This window comes from Chlorocebus sabaeus, chromosome 10, assembly GCF_047675955.1.
Source record: "Chlorocebus sabaeus isolate Y175 chromosome 10, mChlSab1.0.hap1, whole genome shotgun sequence".
Lineage (NCBI taxonomy): Eukaryota > Metazoa > Chordata > Mammalia > Primates > Cercopithecidae > Chlorocebus > Chlorocebus sabaeus.
In genome coordinates, this window is record NC_132913.1 from 120504086 (window position 1) to 120523209 (window position 19124).

Here is a 19124-nt window from a genome sequence, read left to right on the forward strand (position 1 = left end):
TGAAAAAACACTCAAGATCACTGATCATTAGAAAAAGACAAAACAATGAGATACCATCTCACATCTGTCAGGATGGCAGTTATAAGAAAGATAAGACAGAGCTAGTGTTGGTGAGAGAAGATGTAGGAAAAGGGCACCCTTGTGTGCTGGTGGTGGGAATGTAAATTGGAACAGCAGTTATGGAAAAGAGTATGCAGGTTCCTCAAGAGGTTAAAAATAGAACTACCTGGCTGGGCGCGGTGGCTCAAGCCTGTAATCCCAGCACTTTGGGAGGCTGAGACGGGCGGATCACGAGGTCAGGAGATCGAGACCGTCCTGGCTAATACGGTGAAATCCTGTCTCTACTAAAAAATACGAAAAACTAGCCGGGCAAGGTGGCGGGCGCCTGTAGTCCCAGCTACTCGGGAGGCTGAGGCAGGAGAATGGCGTAAACCCAGGAGGCAGAGCTTGCAGTGAGCCGAGATCCGGCCACTGCACTCCAGTCTGGGCGACAGAGCGAGACTCCATCTCAAAAAAACAAAAAAAAAACACAAAAAAATCACAATGGAACTACCATATGATCCAGCAACCCCACTTCTGGAAATAAATCCAAAGGAAATAAAATGAGCATCTTGAAGAGATATCTACACCCCCATGTTCATTCTTCCTGATAGCCAAGACATGGAATCAACCCAGATGTCCATCTACAGATAAATGGATAAAGAAATTGTGGTACATATATGTGGTGGAATATTATTAAGCCATAAAAAAGGAGAAAACCACGCCATTTGCAACAGCATGGATGAGCTTGGTTGAGCTTTCTGTATACGGCTAAGTGAAATAAACCATACACAGAAAGAAAAATACTGCATGATCTTATACGTGGAATCTAAAAAGTCAAGCTCTTAGAAGCAGAAAGTAGAGCAAGGTTTGCCAAGGGCCGGGGGTCCTTGGCAAAGGGGAGATGTGGGGCAAAGGGTAAAGTCTTTCAGTTCTAAGATGAACAAGTTCGGGGGATCTAACATATAGCATGGGTGGTGATGGATATGTTAATTTGATTGTGATAATCACTACACAATGTATATATCTATCACATCATCACATTGTATATCTTGAACGTATTCCACATTTGCCAATTAAATATCATTTAAAATTATATACATAGTTTATAAGTCAAAAGGCAAAATTAGAGGAAACATATACAGCAAGAAGCATAAATCAAGTGTTGGAGGCATTGTAAGATGCAGAGCAGGTTCTTTCTTTCTTTCTTTCTTTCTTTCTTTCTTTCTTTCTTTCTTTCTTTCTTTCTTTCTTTCTTTTTTTCTTTCTTTCTTTCTTCTTTGTTTCTTCTTTCTTTTATTTTTTTGAGACAGAGTCTCACTTTGTCGCCAGGCTGGAGTGCAGTGGCATGATCTCGGCTCACTGCAACCTCTGTCTCCCAGGTTCAAGCGATTCTCCTGCCTCAGCCTCCTGAGTAGCTGGGATTACAGGCACATGCCACCACGCTTGGCTAATTTTTTATATTTTTGGTAGAGACGAGGTTTCATCATGGTGTCCAGGCTGGTTTTGAACTCCTGACCTAAAGTGATCCACCTGCCTCAGCCTCCCAAAGTGTGAGATTACAGGCATGAGCCACCGTGCTCGGCCATAGCAGGACTTTTTCTGATGTTCTGGAATTGCTGCTAAGGCCAACCAAATTTCTGCTGCAGCTTGGGTCTGCCGGCAACCTGAGGGATCACTGAGGTAGGTGTGCCCCCTATGGTAGTCCCCACTCTCAGATAAAAGAAGAGGAGGAAGAAGGGAGGAGCTTGGCCCTTTGCGGGTGCTGTAGCCCATGCAAAGAGGAAGCTGGCTCCAAAGAAGCCCTGGAGAGGCCCAGGGGTTCCTGCAGGAGGGAGAGGCTCCCAGCTGGAAGCTCGCAGGGCTATGGAACCCATGGACCCATTCCAAAGTCTCCTGGGAAAGGGTTCTGAGAGCCTAGGGTTATGATGCTAAGCTCTGGGAACACGCCGCCTGTGGGAATGGAGCTGGCTTTGGGCTGGATGATTTCTGAAGGTAGGGATCTGCTGGAAGACTTTGTTCCATGGGGCTCAAAGGGATTGTGGCTTATGTGTCCTTGAAGAAAATGAACCCCCTCAACCTTGTCTTTGTTCTCTACGGCCTTTGGAGCAGCCCTTTACAAGAAGACCCTGGAGTTCCCTGAGGGTCCTTGGAACCCAAATGTCAGCAAGTGGTAGGGGTTGGGGACTGCCCAGGTGGCCACTGGGCCAAGCAATAGGAGGCCCCAAGCTGGAGAAGGGATTGTAAGCATGCATGTGCTCCCAGGGCCAGAGGAAGATGTGGCCACCACTCTGGGAGGGATGGTCTCCAGTGTGTGTGTGTGTGTGTGTGTGTGTGTGTGTGTGTGTGTGTGTGAGACAACCTCAAAGACCCCAGAGGGATGCCTTCTACCGCAGTGGGCAGCTGGTCAAGTAGGGGTGCCTTAGCTGGCTGATCCCTGCTCCCTCCCCCACCACTGGGAGAGTAGGAGAGGTGGGGTGGGTGGCTCCACGCCAGCTCCTTGCCACTCCCCAAACAGTCTGCAAGAAGAGCTTTGAACAGTATGAGATTGAACTTTGGAAAATTGGAACGTGGCTGAAATGTGCAAAGGATATAAACAGCACGCAGAAAGTTGATACAAATCACCCTTAAAATCTTGTGAAAGGATTTTCAAGCCTCATAAGAGGAAAGAAAATCCAAACCACACTGAGATGTCTTTTTTCACTTGCCGCATTGGCAAAAACTCAAAAGTCTGAAGAGTAATTGGTGCAGCCAAGGGCAGCAGGCAGCCGCTATCCCTGCTGGTGGGAGTTTACATGGATTGCAGCCCTACGGGGCAGTTTGGCAATGCCTGTCAAAATAAAAAAGCAAATACGCTTTGACCCAGTCATCTGCCCTGCAGGAATTTGGCCCCTGGATCTGCCTGCACTGTGGGGAGTGTCCTGGGTACAGGTGACTCACTCCAGCATCATCCTGGAGCCAGTGACTCATGGCGGCATTGTTCAAGGGCAAGCTATTGGAAGCAACCGCGGTGTCTCTTCATCAGAAACTGGCCACACAGATGAGAACATTCTCAACTTTTTCACAAATGGGAGATGATGCAGTTGTAAAAGCAAAAAAGAGGAAGTTCTATGTACAGTACTGATCAGGAAAGGATGCTAGGGTACATCAAGAAAAAAAACAAGAACAGAAGAGTATGTTTTGTATATTTCTATCAGTATAAAGAGGGAAATGTATTCAAATTTATTCAAATGTGCCTAAAAACTTCTGGAAAGAGTTATAAGAAATTAGTATCAAAATTATTGTCAATGGTTGCACACATACACACACATAGACACACATATATATCTAAAATTAGATTACATTAGATGAGGGAGCCTGGATAGTTGGGGAGTAGGGCTGGGAGGAAGAATTTAAGGTATATACCTTTTAATACATTTTTAGTTCTTAAAGTTATGTCGGTCGAGTGTGGTGGCTGACACCTGTAATCCCAGCACTTTGGGAGTCTGAGGCGGGTGGATCACTTGAAGTCAAGAGTTCAAGACCAGCCTGGCCAACATGGTGAAACCCCGTCTCTACTAAAAATACAAAAATTAGCCAGGCATGGTGGTGCACACCTGTAATCCCAGTTACTCAGGAGGCTGAGGCAGGAGAATTGCTTGAACCAGGGAGGCAGAGTTGCAATGAGCTGAGATTGTGCCACTGCACTCTAGCCTGGGCAACAGAGTGAGACTCTGTCTGAAAACAAACAACAACAAAAAAGCTGTCAGAGTATTAAGTATTCAATAATTAAATATATCTTTTGAGAAAAAAATGACTAGCACAGAACCTTAAGTCTATTCTAAAAACTAAAGGAGACAGGGAAGTTATGGGATCTGGACAAGAAACCTCCAAGACTCCTGCTACGCAGCAGAGAAATCAATGCGGACAGAGGGAAGTTAGAGGCCATGATGGGGAAAAATAAAGCTGTTTTATATGTATACTTTCAAAAACTGGGGTTTCCCAAAGAATCAGGTATGGAATAAGGATGAACAGTTAAATGAGATGTTTTAATTTCTTTATCAAAATATTTTCAGAGTGATTTAACTTAATAAAATTGAGGCAATTTCATAATCATTAGAAAGCCTTAACACAATATAGTACATTGGTAGGTCAGTTGACAAAGTTAAATACCAATCCCCAGCAAAAACCTTTAAAGATGAGACTAGAAGGAAAATTCACCATGGTAAAGAAGAGACTGTGTACATTTCAACACGGTAATGGTGAAAAATCAGAGATGCTCCCAATAAGAGTATGGTTCTTGGTCTCATCATTATTAACATGTTTCCAGAGGTTTTGATCAGCATAATGAGACACAAAAACAAATAAGTTATCAGAAAGAAAGCTAAAGTAATCATAATTTGTATGTGACATGACTTGTATACCTAGAAAACTCCAAAGAACCAACTGAAACTACTAGACTTACAAATAATTCCGCCTAGGACCTGAATAAGATAGACTCACTGCATGTCAACAAAAACGAGTTAAAAAGTGGAGAGATTCCAATTATAGTACTATAGTAACAAAGCCAGAAAACACAGTGTAATTGTATTAATAAATAAAAACAACCTATATAAAGGAAAAACTTGAGAGATGAAAGGAAGCTTGCATATTTAGAGAAGCATGGATTTTTCTTGGATGGGAAAATGGAATATTAAAAATATTCAGTTAATATTTAATACAAGTTAATATTTATAGTTTTAGTGCCATTCCAATGAAAAAAACCGATCAGACTGTTTTGACAAAACGATTATGAAATTCATCTGCAGGATAAACAGTCAAAATTAGCTCAAACTTTTTGAGCACTATAGTTAATAAAGAGAGCCTTCTTCTCCCAAATATCGTTAAATGTTACAATAATAAAAGGAATGTGGTATTGGTACAAAGTAGTTGATCAGTAAAACAGAATGGCCAGTGCAGAAGTAAATTCTTATCTCTAAAAATGTTATTTTATAGAAGAGGCCTCACAAATATAAAAAATGGAAGGGCTACTAAACCAGAAAAACGTCACAAGAAAAGAAAATTATAGTCCAATATCTCTTATTAATATAGAAGAAAATGTCCTCACCAAAATACTACCAAACTGAACCCAGCAATATATGAAAAGGATTATATACTATGACCAAGTAGAATTTATCCCATGAATGCAAGGTTGGCTTAACATGCAAAAATCAGTTAGTGTAAGATACCATATGAATGAAATGAAGGACAAAAACATGATCATCTTATTAGGCATATGACATCAAATAGCATTTGACAAAATTCAACAACCCTTCATAATAAAAACATTCAACAAACCAGGTATAGAATAAAATTTTTTCAAACCTGATGAAGGGCATCTATGAAAACTACACAGCAAATGCCATATTTAATTGTGAAAGACTGGATACTTTCTCTTAAGATTAGGAAGAAGATAAGAATGCCCACTCTCACCACTACTATTCAAAATTATAATGGAGGTTATAAGACCCTTAGCCAAGAAAAAAAAGTCATTCAGATTGGAAAGGAAGACATAAAATGATCTCTATTTGCAGATAACATAATCTTGTATATAGAAAATTCTAAGGAATCCAGTAAAAAACAAACAAAAAACCCCCAGAAAACTATTGGAACTAATAAACAAGTTCAGCAAAGTTTCAGAATACAAGATCAATATACACAAATTAACTGTATTTTTGTATAGTAGGAAGGAATAAACCATAAATGAAAAATTTAAAAAACCCATACATAATATCATCAACAAGAATAAAGTACTTAGGCATAAATTTAACAAAAGAAGGGCAACATTTAGATGCTAAAACTACAAAATATTATTGAAAAAAATTAAAGAAGACCTAAATAAATAGAAAGATATCCTATTTTCATGGATCAGAAGAATTAATATTGTTAAGATGGCAATGCTCCCCAAATTGATCTCCATATTCAATATGACTTAATTAAAATCCCAGCAGCTTCTCTGCAGAAATTGATAAGCTGATCATAAAATCAATCTGGGAATTCAAGAGACTCATGCCAAAACAATCTTGAAAAAGAACAGAGTTGAACTCACACTTCCTGATTTCAAAACCTACTACAAAGCAACAGTAATCAAGACAGTGTGGTACTGGCACAGGATAGGCATATAGGTCAAGAGAATAGAATTGGGTATCCATAAATAAACTCATACATCTATAGTCAAATGAGTTTTGACAGGTGCTAAGACCATTCAATGAGAAAAGGTAGTCATCTTCAACAAATAGTGCTGGGACAACTGGGTAGACACAGGCCAAAGAATGAATTTGGATTCCTACCTCACATCATATACAAAGATTAACTCAAAATAAATAAAAAACCTAGTTGTATGGGGTAAAACCATAAAACTCTTAGAAGAAAACTTAGGCCTAAATCTTCTTGACACTGGAGTAAGTATTGGTTTCCTAGATATGACACCAACTGCACAAGCAACAAGAAAAAATAAATTGGACATCATCAAAATTAAAAACTTTTGTGCTTCCAAGTACATCATCAAGAAAATTCTTGGCTGAGCATAGTGGTTCATGCCTGTAATCTCAGCACTTTGGGAGGCTAAGGCAGATGTATCATTTGAAATCAGGAGTCAACATGGTGAAACCCTGTCTTCACTGAAAATACAAAAATTAGCTAAGCATGGTGGTGCACACCTGTAACATCAGCTACTTGGGAGGTTGAAGTGGGAGGATCCCTCGAGCCTGGGGGACAGAGGTTGCAGTGACCCAAGATTGTGCCACTGCACTCCAGCCTGGATGAGTGAGACTGCCTAAAACAAAACAAAACAAAAAACAAAAAAAGAAGAAGGAAAGAAAATTCTCACAGAATAGGAGAATCATATACCTGATAAGAATCTTGTATCTAGAGTATATAAAGAACTCATACAACTCAATAATAAAAAATAACCCAATTAAAATATGGGGCTGGGAATAATGACTCACATCTGTAATCCCAGCACTTTGGGAGGCTGAGGCAGGAGGGTTGCTTGAGCCCACGAGTTTGAGACTAGCCTGGGCAACATGGCAAAACCCCCTCTCTACAAAAAATACAAAAATTAGCTGGATGTGGTGGTACACACCTGTAGTTGCAGCTATTCAGGAGGCTGAGGTGGGAGGATGGCTTGAACCCAAGAGGCAGAGGTTGCAGTGAGCCCAGATCATGCTATTGCACTCCAGCCTGGGTGATAGAGTGAGACCCTGCCTCAAGTATATATTTACCCATATATGTATATATATACAGACACACACACACACACGTAAATAGGTAAATATATATATATTCAGATCCTTTGCCCATATATATACACACATATATATTTTCAGATCCTTTGCCCATGTATATATAAATTGACATGTCTCCAAAAGATATACCAGTGGCCAATAAATACATGAAAAGATGCTCAACATTATTAGCAATCAGAAATGCAAATAAAAACCACAATGAGATACCACTTCACACCCACTAGGGTGGCTGTTAAAAGAAAGACAAACAATAATAAGTGCTGGTGAGGATGTGGGGAAATTGGAATCCTCATGTGCTGCAGATGGGAATTTAAAATGGTTGGGGCACTTTGGAAAATAGTCTGATAGTTTCTCAAAAAATTAAACATAGAGTTACCATATGTCTCAGCAATTCTCTTCCTAAGCATGTTCACAAGAGACGTGAAAACATACGTCCACACACAAAGATGTACACACGGGTTTATGGCAGCATGAGTCATAACCGGCAAAAAGCGAAAACACTACAAATGTCTGTCAACCGATGAATGGGTAAGTAAAATGTGATCTATCCATACAGTGAAAGATTATTAAGCTATAGAAGAAATTGTTCATATACACTACAACATAAAGGAGGCTTGAAGACATTTTGCTAAGTGAAAGAAGCCAGTCAGGGAGGACCACATATTGTATGATTGCATGTATAGGAAACGTCCAGAACAGGAGACTCCACAGAGACTGAAAGCAGATGAGTGGTTGCTCAGGACTGGGTGGGTTGTGGGAGATGCAGAGTGAGTGACTGCAAATGGGGATGGGATTTCTTTTGGGAAGGTGAGAAAATGTTCTAAAATGGCACAATTTTGTGAATATACTAAAAACATTGAGTTGTACACCAAAAATGGGTAAATTGTGTGAAATGTAAATTTATCTGATAAAATTGATATTAGGCTGGATCCAGTGGTTCATGCCTGTAATTCCAGCACTTTGGGAGGCCAAATTGGGTGGACCACTTGGGGTCAGAAGTTCAAGACCAGACTGGCCAACATGGTGAAACCCTGTCTCCAAATTCCCATCTGTAGTCACGAGGATTCCAATTTCCTCACATCCTCACCAGCATTTATTATTGTCCGTCTTTCTTTTAACAGTCGCCCTAGTGGGTGTGAAGTGGTATCTCATTGTGGTTTTTATTTGCATTTCTGATGGCTAAAAATAAAAAAATTAGCTGGGCGTGGTAGTGGCTGCCTGTAATCTCAGCTACTCAGAAGGCTGAGATAGCAGAATCACTTGAACCCAGGAGGTGGAGGTTGCAGTGAGCCGAGTTTGCACCACTGCACTCCAGCCTAGGTAACAGAGCGAGACTTTGTCTCCAAAAAAAAAAAAAAAAAAAAAAAAAAAAGATATTAAAAAAATAGAGGGATATTGGGCAGGCATGGTGGTTCACGCCTGTAATCCCAGTACTTTGGGAGGCCAAGGTGGGCGGAGCACGAGGTCAGGAGATAGAGACCATCCTGGCTAGCAATGTGAAACCCCGTCTCTATTAAAAATGCAAAAAATTAGCTGGGCATCGTGGCAGGCGCCTGTAGTCCCAGCTACTCAGGAGGCGGAGGCAGGAGAACGGTGTGGACCCGGGAGGCGAAGCTTGCAGTGAGCCGAGATCGTACCACTGCACTCCAGCCTGGGCGACAGAGAGAGGCTCTGTCTCAAAAAAAAATAGAGGGATATTAATAGAAGTTTGGAACACTGGTTAACAGTTGGGGGAAAATGTCAACTTAAGCCTTCATAATAAATTTCCTAAGTAAACTCCAAAGGAATTAAAGCACTAAATATTTTCTTCAAATCACAGAATATTTTGAGAAAGAATTTGGTGATTCCCACAGCTTGCTGTATGACACCGGGGAAACTGTGGGTGTTGGGAGCGGGGAGTGGAGCTGGCCAGGCATGGCTTGTCATCCCCGTTTGAATCTTTGCTGGCTGAATGCATTGGGCATGTGGGTTTCCCTTGGGGTCTCCTGTTGCTCCACTGTCTTGCAGGGAGGACAAATGTAATCCGACTCTTGGTACTGATGTGAGGTTGCACACTGCTGGCACTCAGCATGTGGGAGCAGTTTTGTTTATGCATTATTATACAAATTAACACAAGAGATACTATTTCATCCACAAATATAATACATACACATATACATATATGGATATATACACACATATAATACATACATATGTATTACACGTACATATACATATATGTATAACTACACATACGTGTACCATACATATATGTATAACGTACACATATGTGTACCATACATATATGTATAACTACACATACGTGTACCATACATATATGTATAACGTACACATACGTGTATCTGTATAATACATATATGTATAACGTACACATACGTGTATCTGTATAATACATATATGTATAACGTACACATACGTGTATCTGTATAATACATATATGTATATGTGTATATATCGCTTATCCAACACAGCATAAATCCAAAAGAGGACAAAAGAAAGAAGAAAAGGGTGTGAGCATAAAACTGAATGGGGGATAAGGTTAAGAAATTCGTATTACAAAGACTCTAGTGTCTACTGTGGATGGGCTCAAACTTCCCTAAGCTTCCTGGCAGTCAACATGAAAAAGAGAAATGTGTCAGTGACTCACTCTACTCCATTCAGGTATAAAAACTGACCAATTCCAGCCTGTCCAACATGATGGCAAAACCCCGTCTTTACTAAAAATACAAAAAGTACCCGGGTGTGGTAGCACACACCTGTAATTCCAGCTACGCGGGAGGCTGAGGCATGAGACTCACTTGAACCCAGGAGGCAGAGGTTGCAGTGAGCTGAAATTGTGCCACTGCACTCCAGCCTGGGTGACAGAGTGAGACTTTGTCTCAAAACAACAACAACAACAGCAACAACGACAACGACAACAGCAACAGCAACTGACCAATTGCTGGGAAAATGTGTTAGTGCCAAGGGCTCTTATGAGAGAGGCAGCTGCATGCAGTGATTCTCACATGTTTAAGAGCTTGTTAAATATAGTCTTCCCTCGGTGTCCATCGGGGGATTGATTCCAGGACCCCCATGGATACTGAAATCTATGAATGTCCAAGTCCTTTAAGTAAAATAGTGTAGTATTTGCATATACTCGTTTACCCTTTCTTATGGTTAAAAGATTTTTTAAAACTTTAGCAGGATATGTAAAGAGCCCATATTAAGTGTACAGATTGCTGGATGTTTGCAAACTGAACCCAGATGCAGAAGGAGAACTTTACTGCCACTTCAGAAAGCGTCCTAACACCCACTCAAAGTCACTGCTCCCTGCCCCCAAGGGTGACCTCTGACTTCTAACCGTTTATGGAACTGGAGTCATTCTGAACATTCTCTCTGTGCCTGGAGTCCTTCCTCAGTGCGCCCTCCTAGCTGAGTGCTGCGTTCTCGTAGATGGTTTGCTCTCAGTGCCGTGTGGCAGTGGTTCTCACTCCGGCGCTGGCCTGGGGATCACCAGGAGCCTCTGGTCCTACCTGTAGGGGGATGCTGCATTCCTAGTTCACGGTATGAGGGTCAATATGGGGTCCTCAGTGCGTGGGTTCTACCCACTCACACAATGAGCCTGACTGCGTGCTGCACCGTGCTAGGCCTCTGGTCGTGAGACAGACATGGTCTTCTGGTTTGGAACCCCGAACAGCAGGCAGAAGGGAATTTTCTACATCTCCCATCTTTCCAAACCTGAGCTTGCCTCTCCTCTGGCCTCTTTCCCTTCTGGAAGCTTCCCACATCTGAGTAGTGATACTGCAGGGATTAAATGAGATTATGATGCTGGGCATCGCAGACACTCACCATGGCAGTCCTCCCAGGCTGCTCTTTTTATTATTTGCAACTAAGTGAATGATCCACTTTTTAAAATAGTTTTTACTTTTTGGTGTGTAAAGAATCAACGGTTGTAAAATGTATATAATGCTCAATATAAAAATTGGATATAGAGTTAAAAAAAAAATCGAGCGTCCGTCAGAGTCCTCCCCTTGTGTCTGACCCAGTAAGTGACATTGATGCTGCATTGTGTCGGGGACTGGTGGGTAGAACTGCTGAGTCCTGTCCCCTCTGCGCATGCTGGTGACAGCAGCCACTCTCAGCCAGGTGGGAGAGGAGAGGGGCACCTATTTTATTCAAGTAAAGTCCAGAAGCTGCCTCCATGTGTGACTGTGTCTCTCACATTTCCTTGCCATCAGACAGGGCATGAGCCAGAGGGAGAGAGCCGGGGACAAGGACCGTGCCTTCTAGGGTGAGCAGCTCAGTGAGCCTCCGCCCTTGGCAAGCTCCCGCCTGTGGGCAAGGTCTACCACCCCAGCCAGAGGGAGAAGGGCCAGGGCTGCTGAGCTCCCAGGCCCAGCGCAAGGCAGACGCTACGTAAAAGTGGCGAACGTCATTTCCAAAGCCCAGTGGGGATATTTATGTGCAGGGGCCTGCATGACACACTGGTTCTTTGTTGAATTCTAGTAATTGAGTCATTTGCATGTCGGGGTTGCTGTGAAGTCCTTTATTAACCCATAGTCAGAGAGATTTATAAAAAGGTTGGCTAAAAATGACAAGACTAATATTGGTGTCTTAGTCTGCTAATGCTGCCATAACAAAATACTGTAGACTAGGTGGTGTAAAGAACAGAAATGTATTTTCCAACAGTTTTGGAACTGTAAGTCCAAGATCAGGTAGCCAGCATGGCCGGGCTCTGGTGAGGGCCCCATCCTGGCTTGCAGAGGCTGCCTTCTCTCTGTGTCCTAACTGGGCCTTTCACCCAGGCTAGAGGGCAATGGTGCCATCATAGCTCACTGCAACCTCCACCACCCAGACTCAAGCGATCTTCCCACTTTGGTCTCCTGAGTAGCTGGGACTACAGGCATACACTGCCATGGTTGGTTAATTTTTTGTATTTTTTGTAGAGATGGGGTTTTGCCATGTTGCCAGGCTCATCTTGAACTCCTGGGCTCAAGCGATCCTCCTGCTTTGGTCTCCCAAAGTGCTGGGATTGCAGGTGTGAGCCACCGTGCCCAGCCTCTTCCTGTTTTCATGAGGGTATGATTCCCTCATGGGGCCCCACCCTCATGACCTGGTTTAAACCTAAATGCCTCCCAGAGGCTCCATCTCCAACACCATCACACTGGGGGTTAGGGCGTCAACAGCTGAATTCTAGGGGAAGACAAACATTTAGCCCATAACAACTGGAGAAGGAATGAAGGGAACACTTGGATTTCTGGTTGGGAAAGTTTCAGTTTAACCTGATTTCTCAAAACGGCGCCGTGAACCAGTGCTGTACCAGAGGCAGCCATCCTACCTTCCTGTTCCTGAGCCCCTTCCTTGGGAGCTGGCTTGTCCTCAGCCCTGGAGGGGGCACCCTGAATGCCACTTCCCCCCACCCCGCTGGCCACAGCGGACCAGAGCAGGGTGGAGCTTTGGCCCAGGAGGAATCAACCTAGAGGCTGGGCAGAACTAACTAGATTCCCCCTTCCGGAGATGAGGATAGGAGTGGCGAGTGCAGCCATGGCAGGTCCCAGGCATGAGACAGACCTCTCGCTCAGGCCCAGCAGAGGAGGCAGGAGGCAACTCCTAACATCTCTCATCACCTCCAACATTAGCCCTTTGGCCTCTCCCTTCTGGAAACTTCTCTCAGGTGTGCAGTGCTAGAAGCATCAAAAGCACCTTTGCACACCCTCATGTGAGCCTGTCAGTCTCCCCACGGGCCCCTATGTAGTGGGGAGGTGACTCAGACCTGAGGAAGTTTTCCTGAGGATGTAAGGGGAGCCCAGCAGTGGGCTGCAGGGATTCAGTCATGTAGGGGGTGCTGGGGCCTTGGTGGGGGGCAGAGAGGAGAATGGGAACAGCCAGCAAAAACAGAAGGCGAGAGGGAGGCAGAGGGTGACAAGGCCATGTGGATCATGGGGCGGAAAGGCCAGGATTTCTATGCTGGCTTGGGAGAGTAAGTTATTTAAGAGGGAGATGTGTTTTTAAAAATGAGCAGTAGCCTGGCCAACAAGGCGAAACCCCAACTCTACTAAAAATACAACAGTTAGCCAGGTGTGGTGGCGTGTGCCTGCAATCCCAGCTACTTTGGGAGGCCAAAGCAGGTGGATCACCTGAGGTCAGGACTTTGAGACTAGCCTGGCAAGCATGGTGAAACCCTGTCTCGACTAAAAATACAAAAGTGAGCCAGGTGTGGTGGCATGCACCTGTAATTCCAGCTACTTGGGAGGCTGAGGCAGGATAATTGCTTGAACCTGGGAGGCGGAGGTTGCACTGAACCATTGCACTCCAGCCTGGGCAACAGAGAGAGAGACTCTGTCTTAAAAATAAAATAAAATAAAATAAAATAAAATAAAATAAAATAAAATAAAATAAAATAAAATAATGAAAGAAAGCAGTAATGGCAGGGACATCGAGGGCTGCAGTTTCTTCCATCCGTCTCTCATCTAAAATAGTCATAGGATTTCGGTATACCCTAGATCCTCCTGTCCACCTTCCAGCTGCATGGGAGTTGAACCAGTGACAGTGAGGTAATTTTAGGAGGGACATGAGTCAAACGTTCAAAAAATCAATAGTTTAATATTTTATGTATTCTAGAAAAAAACCCAATTAGCGCATCAAACCTGTGATTTCACAGATATTAAAGCTTAGGATGAAAATAAATGAAGTAAGAAATTTAATTTCAAGGCCATCTGTAGAAAATATTAATAGGACAGGCAGTACACGGACATGTTAAAAATTGTAAACGTGGCCAGACGTGGTGGCTCATGCCTGTAATCTCAGCACTTTGGGAGGCTGAGGCAGGAGGATCACTTCAGGCCAGGAGTTCGAGACCAGCCTGAGCAACATAGCAAGACCCTGTCTCTACCAAAAATAAAAATTTAGCCAGGGGTGGTGGTGCACCCATGTAGTGCTGGCTACTTGGAAGGCTGAGACTGGAGAATTCCTGAAGCCCAGGAGGTTGCAGTGAGTCATGATCACACCACTGCACTCCACCTTGGGCAACAGGGAGAGACCCTGTCACACACACACACAATATTCTAAACGTAGAAAGCAATTGATTGACGTTCGGGAAACACTAGACTGAAATGACCTGGGTGAGCCAGACGCCAGAGCATGTTTCTGTTCTGAGCCAAGGCTTCCCTCCTCTCTTCCTGCCAGACTGGTTCACTGTGAGTGGCAGCAACAGCATTTGTGAACTTTAAAGAAATACAGATTCTTGGGCTGTACGTAGAGGCCTGGAGGGTGGGGCCCAGGCGTCATTGTGACAAGCCCCCTGGGGGACTCTGAGAAGCCTGGACCCTTCTTACACTGACCTCAGCGAGTCTGCACATCTACGGAAAGCGGGTGCAGAGTGTGTGTTTGTTCAGGTCCAGGGGGAGGGTGCACGCCTTTCACCGAATCCCAAGAGGGTCTCGGCTCCCTAAGGTTCCTGCAGTCCTGTTTAGCTGACACATGATCGCCCATGCCCAGGAATCCGTGTGCATTAATTGTGAATAACCCAAACCCTCCCGGGAGGTGGCAGAGCATTCCTGGTGCATACAAGACAGCTCTGGCGAGTGTTTGAGGCCTCCCCACCCCGAGGAAGGCCTCTGGGACTGCCTGGTGGCTGCCCCAGCTGGGGCTGCCCAGCCTCCATGCCACTGGCCTCTGCTCCCAGACCTATAGCAGCACGGGGCGCTCTTTCCCCCAAGGTCGATCCCAGCCTATTTCTGATCCTTCCTGAATTCTCCGTTTCCCTCTCTTGGCTTTTCTCTTCAAACGTCTCCTGACTGGCTTCTGGTGATGGTTTGCAGCTTAGACGGACCCTCGGCTGTCCGCATGGAGCAGCCCTGCCTGCACCTTCCCCTTCCCCCTCCTTGCTAATATCCTCTAAGGCTCTTTCCTGGAGAACTCAGCCCCATTTGTTCCTCGGCTGGCCTGAGAAGCCACTCCACACACTCACCACCCTGCCCTCCCAGCCCCACTGAAGCCCATGGAGACGTCTGTTCATCCATCGGCTCCTTTCTCTTCTAGCAAATGTTCACTGAGCATCCACCTGCCCGGGGCCAGGCCCTGGGGAAACAAAGACTCAAAGGCCCAGCCCAACAGGCCAGATGGTCACAATACAACATAAAAGTGCCAAGCTGAGGCCATCCAGGAGGCCCCCTGAGTCCCAGGATCCCAGATGTTCCAGAACTTGGCACACACTGCAGATATTCAAATCACATGTACCCGATATTGGTGCTTGTGCCCCCAGCCCTAGCTTGTTGCTCCAACTTGGCCCTTGTTGTGTGGCCCCTGAATTGCCCTTTTAACCAACAGACCCAGCATTTCATGCATGTTGGAGTTTTCTGACCTTGCCTGGGTGAGGGCAGACAGGTGTCACAGCGATTCAGTCACTGTGCAAGACGGGCTAGCAAGCCGACTTCATTTCTGCCGCAAGCACTCCCTTGCTCTCTGCCACAATCACGTCATACCTTCTCCAGGACCCCCAGCCTCCCACCTCGCCTGCCTCTCTGTCCTTGTACCCAAGGTCCTTGAGAAAGCTGGAGGCTGGAGAGAGGAACTTTCCAGCAGCCCCTGACCCTGCAGCCCTACAGGCACCCACCCGGCTTCTCCCACCCCTCCCCTTCTTCTGGGGACTCCTCCCTCTGCTCTGCTTCCCAATGACTCCTCCCATACTCCCCGCTTTCCACCTGCACCTGCACACCTGAGTGTGTCATTGGGACAGCTACAGTCCTCTCACGGCCTCCTCCAGCCCTTCTCCAACCCCTGGTCACAGCAGGAGCACTTCTTGGCCTTAACTCCAGGCTGATCTGGGCTAAGAGCTCTTCAGCCCCTGGAATCTGCACTGCCCTCCAGGGTCCTCTTCCCGTCTAGATTCTAGTGCGGGGTGCTTGTCAAGGCCATCAGGGCAGAAAGATGAGGTGACTGCTGGGAAGCCCAGAAAACACCCAAACCTGGTCCTTTGTGGAAAAACACACGGTGCTTCAAACCCACGCTCACAACACTCCTTAAAGCGTTTAGGAAGCAGCCCAAAAGGCCTTCCCTTCCCTTACTGGCCCCTACCTTCCCTTCCCCTTCCTCCTGCTCCCTCTCTCCTCACCCCTCATCGCTGAGGATCAGGCTGGGATTTGTCTCAGTTTCCCTTCCTCATCCTGCTGGGGGCCTTTCTTCGGGGCTGCATGGGTGTTTGGTTGAGGCAAAGGCTTTCTCCTGGCCCCTTCCCCAGTCCCGGAGTCACTGGTTCAGTGATTTTGAGTGAGCTGCGTGCTGCGTGCTGGGTGCTGGGTGCTGGGTGCTGGGTGCTGCGTGCTGGGTGCTGGGTGCTGCGTGCTGGGTGCTGGGTGCTGGGTGCTGCGTGCTGGGTGCTGGGCTGTCAGCTTTCACCCATGAATGTGCCCAGGGTGCCGCTGACAGCTGCCTCCAACCCCAGAGCCCAGACCCTGACTCTGAGTCCCTTCCCAGAGGCTCTGCCTCCCCCACACCTGCTCCTAGGACTGGGGTGGCCACCACGTGCCCCTTTCACATGGGGTCTCTCTAGCCTGGTCACTTTCTTCCAGCCTTTCCCTGCTCCCTTCCTCCACACAAGTGGATGAATCCTCTCCAGGCAGAACAGAGCCCGTTGGGGAAGCAGGTTCAGGCCTGCTCCAGGTGGAAGGATGTCCAGGACTGCTCACCACAGCAGGGGTGACTAAAACAAGGGCCATCTCAGGGCCAGGGCACTTGGACCTCTGACCCACAGGTGCAGGCAGTTTGTGACAGGTGGCAAGTGCACCCCTTCCCATGTGCAACCCTGTCATCCACTCAGGGGTCTCGGAAGGACTTGATCAGTGTCTCTCATTTTAAAGATGAAGCAGAGCCTCCACCAGTGCACCTGCTCAGAGTCACACAGATAAGGCACAGCTTCTCCCCTGGGTTTCCAAGGACCTGACTGCTCATAAAAACTTCCTCCCTACCCAGACACATATACATGACTTGTGGGAATGTAAATTAGCACAACCTCTTTGGAAAACAATATGAGGATTTCTCAAAGGACCTAAAATAGAACTACCATTCGATCCAGTAATCCCACTACTGGATATCTACCCAAAGGAAAAGAAATCATCGTATCAGAAAGAACCTGCACTTGCATGTTCCTCACAGCACTATTCACAATAACGAAGATGTGGAATCAACCTGTGTCCATCCATGGATAACTGGATACAGAAAATGTGGTCTGGCCGGGCGCGGTGCCTCACACCTGTAATCCCAGCACTTTGGGAAGCTGAGGCGGGTGGGTGGATCATGAGGTCAGGAGATTGAGACCATCCTGGCTAACACGGTGAAACCCCGTCTATACTAAAAATACAAAAAATTAGCTGGGCATGGTGGCAGGCACCTGTAGTCCCAGCTACTCGGGAGGCTGAGGCAGGAGAATGGCATGAACCCAGGAGGCGGAGCTTGCAGTGAGCCGAGATAGCGCCACTGCACTCCAGCCTAGGTGACAGAGCGAGACTCCATCTCAATAAATAAATAAATAAATAATATAAAAAAGAAAATGTGGTCTATAGACACAATGGAATACTATGCAGCCATAAAAAGAATGAAATAATGTCTTTTGCAGCAACATGGGTGGAACTGGAAGCCATTATCTTAAGTGAAATAACTCAGAAACAGAAAGTCAAATACTGCACGTTCTTCCTTATAAGTGGGAGCTAAATAATGTGTACACATGGATGTCGAGTATGGACTGACAGACATTGAGGACTCTGAAGGGTGGGAGGCTGGGAGCTGGGTGAGGAGTGAGAAATTGCTTAATGGATATAGTGTACAAAATTTGGGTGATGGTTACACCAAAAGCCCAGACTTTGCCACTGTGCCATATTCATGCAATGAAACTGCACTCATACCCCCTACATTTATACCAAAAAAAAAAAAAAAAAAAAAAGAGGCTTTCTTCCTAGCGTGAATGGCAGATCAGATACACACGGACCACCTTTCTCCACTCCTTCATCATGACAGACATTGCTAATCTATCACAGCACACTTTCCCTTCCAACATAGATTGGGTCTCGTTGTCCTCAGCAAATTCTGCAGGCAGCCATTAGCATGAATCAGCACCAATACAAGGATGCCCCCAATGTGCCATTTCTGGGATATTGACTGGCAAGTTCCCAGTCTGAGCAGCTATGGGGCTCTGAGTGCCCCATGGTTACAATCCGGAGGGCTGGAGCTGGCAGGGCCGCCCCTCAGATGTGTTCCCACATGGAGAGTGCAATGGGGGAGCAGTGCCCTCGGGGCTGTCTCTACAACCCCAAAACACAGGCCCTGAGCACCAGCAGGAAGTAGCCACCCTACCAAACACTTCTGCCCAGATTCTCAGCTGGGAAGGTGAGGCTTTCCTGACCCGCAGGACCACTGCTTCCAGCGTGGATGCCCGTGTGCTTACAGGCCACTTTCTGGGGCAAAAAGTTCAGCATCTTGAGATGGTGAGATTATCCCAGACTATCCAGGTGTACGCAGTATATTCACAAGGCTCCTTATAAGAGGAAGGCAGAAGAGTCAGAGAGAGGTCTGAAGATGCTATGCTGCTGGATTTGAGGATGGAGGAAGAGGCCACAAGCCAAGGAGTACGGGCAGCCTCTGGAGGCTGGAAAAAGCAAGAAACAGATCCTCTCCCAGAGCCTTCAGAAGGAAACAGTCCTGCCAGCACCATAGGTTCATACCAGTGAGAGCCATTTTGGGCTTCTTGTCTTCTAGAGTTGTAAGATTTGCATTATTTTTTGTGTTGTTTTGTTTTGGGTTTTTGAGACAGAGTCTTGCTCTGTTGCCCAGGCTGGAGTGCAGTGGCAC